Source organism: Saccostrea echinata, unplaced genomic scaffold, assembly GCF_033153115.1.
Source record: "Saccostrea echinata isolate AGI-Se365-2 ecotype Australia unplaced genomic scaffold, CSIRO_AGI_Sech_v1 ptg000003l, whole genome shotgun sequence".
Taxonomy (NCBI): domain Eukaryota; kingdom Metazoa; phylum Mollusca; class Bivalvia; order Ostreida; family Ostreidae; genus Saccostrea; species Saccostrea echinata.
In genome coordinates this window covers 10,924,563-10,930,000 of record NW_026889752.1, presented here as the reverse complement: position 1 = coordinate 10,930,000, position 5,438 = coordinate 10,924,563, and the positions used below count along the sequence as shown (strand labels likewise).

Here is a 5,438-nt window from a genome sequence, read left to right as displayed (position 1 = left end):
CACTTGAGCCTTCGGCTCAGGTGAGCTAAAAAAAAGATGTTTTTTTAAGGTGCAAATTTCTCTGAAACCTATGTACATGGTTCACGTTAACCATAGAATTTTTTGGACAGTTTAATGGAAAACAAAAATACTGCCTTATGCCAAGGTGTTATTTCTATGCAATAAAACTGTGAACAGTGAGCACATGAAAACTGACACAAATATAACCTTGCAACTTACATCATTGCATATGTTAGCTGTAGGCCCAACTTTTTCATTCCAAGGTTTCTCAACTTCACAATCTTCTGAAATAATAAGCAAAATCATACATGTGAAATATCAACAAGATTTTCAAATTTTCACATTTATATAGAGGCCATATACAATTTATTATGTATTATCTGTTACATACCCCATTTGCTCTCTACTGAAGCATGAGGTAAGTTAATATTTTACATGCATACTTTTATTTCTAAAAGAATTTGACAATATTTTTACTAACTTTTCTTACTGACAACATAGTTCTTTCCAAAAATCATAAGGAAAAGGTTCTTACAGTATTCCAACAAATTATGAAGTTTTTTTTTTTTTATTTATTTATTTATTTATTTATTTATATTTTTTTTTTTGTGATATATTTAATATACAATATATTGTACTGAAAGGAAAAGAAATGCAGAGTAAACTTTCGAGGTGAAAATTTTTTATTAGTCCCCTACTGGTGAAACTGGAGGGGACTACAGGTTTCCTCTGAGTCTGTCCGTCCGTCCCTGTCTGTCTGTCAGTCTGTCCCACTTGGTTTTCCGCAATTTTTTTTTCTAAACTCTTGCAGATATTGAGCTGATTTTTGGTATGAGTGTATCTTGATGAGTTACAAATCAAGTTTGCATTTCGTTCCGCTTCAATGATTTTTGACAGAATTACAACCTTTTCAATTTTTCAGGGTTTTCCGCAATTTTTGTCTAAACGATTGCAGATATTGAGCTGATTTTTGGCATGTGACTTTACCTCAAAATTGTTGAGTTATAGATCAAGTTCACATTTTGTTCTGCTTCATTGATTTTTGACGGAATTATGACATTTTCCAATTTTAACGCGAACCAGATTACACTTGCCAGTGAGGGGATATTGCTAATGCAATACTTCCAGAATGCTTGTTTTTCCTTATGTATTTTCCAGCATTCCTATCTAACATTTTAAATCATCTTTTATTAAATAAACGAATATGTAACTAAAATCTGATCTAATTTTGCCTTATAATTCATTAGTTATTGAAACTCATATAATGATACCCCCAAAAGTGAAATTTTCAATATCTCCCTCACGCATCTGTCACAGCCTTGATTCTCTTTTGCACGGAGTTTATTAGTGTGTTTATCTTTTAAATAGGGATATTATTCAATCCTTTCAACAAGACAGCCCTTAGCTGAAAGAGACCAGCTTTGGCATTTCAAACCCTATCATCCACTTAGTCCCACAGATGTTCAAAGAGAAAAAGATGGATGGAGACCAATAAAGTGGGTAAATGTCATTGTTTGCGAGAATGTCTTCACAAAGTCTGGCTACATTTGGGTGGGGAGAGGAACACCAACATAAAGTTGACCAGCTCAAAAATCCAAATCGCGCAGTCGGTTTCTTTCAGTTTTAGGGTGAATGTAATGATTATGATAGCCCACTGTATTAATAGCAGTTTTAGTGGTAACCGTAGTAAGTTGGCAACTAAACAGATGGAAGGATGAATAACCCAATCTTGACGTGGCTGTGTTAAGCATCAATGTCACGGTTGGTTGGAAACCATTCTAGACCCTCTTTAACGACGGGTTAGACGTTCTATGGAGGGAAAATTTACAAGAAACTGCACAGCAACCCGTTGTTGCTTTTGTCCTTGCTTAGGCAATGTAAAAGCCAGACCCCATGGAACTTTCGTCGACTGTACCATGATTGCAAAAATTTTATATCATCTGTAAATATCGAAAAACAATGTGTATACCTCAAGTGCATCAAATGGCACTATATGATCGGTGATAAACTTGTAGTCATCAATTTGCACGTGTTTTTGCTTTTGTTTTGGCTTTTTACCACTTTCCCTATGCGACGTCATACATTTCACGGTTGAGTAATTCTGAACACTGATTTTAGGGCACAGTAACCAAGATTCTCATCTGACTAGTTTTCGTAATTTTTGGTCATGTGGTAAAAAAAATTCACATATTTTGTTACCCTACGTTTCTTTTTCCTTTCAGTATATATTTCAAAAATGTTTCATACATAAAACATATGAATTTCATATTAAAGTTTTATCAAAAGACAATTTCTCCTCCTTTCTTATGTTACAGGTGACTTTAGATGGATCACACTCTAATCTCTCAAAGTTCTTGATCTGTCAAAGTAAAACCCTGGTCCTGTTTTTTCCTCTCTATATAATTAAGCAAAACTCTTGATCTCTCAAACTTCGGACCTCTTGAAAGTTCCCCATCTCTTGAACAAAGACCTGGGTTCCGTTACAAAGACTTCATTGTTTTTTTACTTATTATCTCTCTCTGTGTTAATTGGGGAGGGGTGGTGGGGGGATTAGGGGAGTTAAGGTAACATATCAACCTATTATCATTTTCATATGACAAAGGGCAGTCTGGTGAAATGCTTTACGGACTAGTGAAAATCAAAAGTCACTAGTTTAGACAGATAGTGCTTAAAAAAATTAATTTTGAGGGAAGTCAATGTCAAAAGTATCACAGGATGTACTATGTTGAATAAGGCTAAAATTATTTTATTGTCATCTACATCTGCTGTTATGCACTAAAAGTTGGAGATAACACAAGTCTGTGCATTGTTATTCCTGGAGATATATATAAAAGATCTTATATTAACATGTGAACATATTTTTTTCCTGTTGTTGTTTCTTCTATTTAAATACTGCATACAGGGTTATTTTCGCCCTGTTTTATTTTCGCCCTTTCACACTTGCAAACAATTTTGCCCCATTTTAAATTCGCCCACTCATAGTTTTGTTTAAGAAATTATACTGTATTCTTTCAATTTGCCCCGTTTTAAATTCGCCCAAATGAGGGTAGGGCGAAAGGGGCGAAAATAAAACGGGGGCGAAAATTTCCCTGTATACAGTACAACTAAATTTTATTTTAAATTGTAAAACTTTTAGAAAAAATTGTACAAGAGACAATTTAAAACTACAAAAATTATTCCAATACCTTAAAGTTGGCATACAATAAAAAATGTCCAGGAGATGCTTGCAGTTACCATGGTTACATTCATACAACAATGTTTATGGATTGTGATATACATTCAATTCAGTAGTTTTATGTTAGCCCAATAACTGCAATTTTTGGTCAGAATATGAGCATAGAAATGAATCGAGAACAAATGCATATTGAAACATGATCTTTGTTTGTGAATTACCTGTAAATTACAAATGAAAACCTCCTAAAATGTGTTCACTCAGCACTTTTTGTAAATATGAAAATAGAACCATAAATATCTGGATCTGCAAATTCAGAATTCATTTCACTATTGATCTCTTGAACCCCTCCTTGTCTCAAACTTTTTTATAAGGTCCCTTGAAATTCTCGAGATTGAGAGTCACCTGTTCATATAGAGTTTCTTTTTACTTTCCATTTACCTCATGTCTTTGATGTTATTATTAAAATTAGAATTACTTTTGTATCACCAGTTTTTATATCCATTGAAAATATCATGAATAGAAAGCCTCTTTTAGAGGTTTATATCAATGGATATAAAAACTGGAGATATTTTTGAAGCACTGAGTGTTCCACTGTCTTTTCTGTATTGTGTGATAATTAAATTCTTTCATCTAGCTAATTTACAGAGCATCAATAACTGTTGTTACAGTACAAAAAAGTTACCTTTCTTCTCTAACTCCTTATCTACCATCATTCCTGAAGCGAATATTTCCATGAATTTTGCAACTTCTAGTGGCACTGCTGGCATGGTAAATCTTCAGTTAAAAGAAACAAAATTTTAAGTTTTTTATGTAACTTATGAGTCAGCTAATATTGCTTCTAGTACTACAGTCTTCAAAAACAATAGAATATTATAATGTATTTATGTATTTTCAAAATTAATATTTTAATTAGATAATGTATAAAAAATACTAACTCTAGTCTCTACATATAATTCAAAGAATTTTCAATAGCAAATGGATCAAGCTTTAATCTACATTAATTTACATATTAACATACCCATAATATAAAGAAACTGGTCCCATCTTTGGATTTACTGCAACAACAACAACTAAAAAGAAAATTGAATAATTACCACATACATACTTTGATTAATTATGTTAACGTACATGTGCATACAGTTAAAATTCAGATTCTCACACTTATCAATGGAGGCTGAAAAAACAGTAATCTCAGAGTCTGTTTATAGCATATTTCAACAGAATTTTCAAAACCATGTATGTACATTGTACACTATTTTTATATGCAGTGCATGTAAGACAGTATATTGGTATCAGAGTTTACAGGTAGTTTAGTAAAATACTGTAGATTCCTAAATCTACACAATGAATTTATTAATGCATAATTTCACAAGAAGCACCACTCACAAACTTAAATCACTCAATTTTTTTCTATGTTGCTGAAATACATGTGAAAACTCCAGATCAACAGTCTGCTAGCTATAAATTCATCTTTAATTTCATGTTCTCATGATATGATGTCTACAAGACATATGTGATATTAATTACTCATATATTAAGATATGGAAGGTACAGTACAAAGACGTAATCCATTTACATGCATCTGAAAAAATATAAAAATTTTGTGTAATGACTGTTTAATCATGTTAACTCTGATCATTGTTTACACTGAACAAAGTTACTCTCCCTGCCTGACAATGATAATCTCTTCCTTACAATATGTTTTTCACTTTTTATGCTTTATTTCAGGCAGGTAGTATCAGCAAGGACACCCCCCCCCTTTCTTTTACTTTTTCCTTAATTTAATCAAATATGAAAATGTTCATTGAAGGAATGGTTGTCCATCCTCCCCTTTTGTTCCAGTGGTCAAATCATCCCATCTAAATGAATCCAAAGAGCTATTTTATTGTCAAAAAGTTGGAACCTACAGTTTGGCAATCAACAGTGGTCAACCCCACCCCATACACACACACATATATACTTTCAATAACGGTACGACGTGTCTGTACTTTGCTACACTGCCAACATACAAAACGATAGACAATATCAACTGAACTTGAATAAAAACCTAGAAAATAGCAAAATCAACCCACGTGGGCGTTTTACCTGTATACCCAAATTATCCATGTTCTTGTTGTGGATCTCTTCAATTCATAAATGTGTTTTTGCTAAAACCATTCATAGTTACTTACTTATTTACTATTACCCACGTGGGTAAATTTTTGTAGGTCTTTAATCTGTTAATAGGCTTCAAATACCTGTAGGTCCAGGTCTCCTATAAAAC

At 32.8% G+C, this 5,438-nt stretch overlaps 1 long non-coding RNA gene across 1 annotated transcript in view; it reads right to left on the bottom strand.

Annotated features, from left to right (window-relative positions):
- Positions 1-3,941, bottom strand: part of LOC133178571 (uncharacterized) — a 9,595-nt gene extending 5,654 nt beyond the window's left edge. The window contains exons 1-2 of the long non-coding RNA XR_009719992.1: positions 3,858-3,941; positions 220-284 (exon numbers count right to left, since the gene is read on the bottom strand). This is a non-coding gene — a long non-coding RNA (uncharacterized LOC133178571). The remainder of the gene's footprint in view (positions 1-219; positions 285-3,857) is intronic.
- Positions 3,942-5,438: the final 1,497 nt, after the last annotated feature.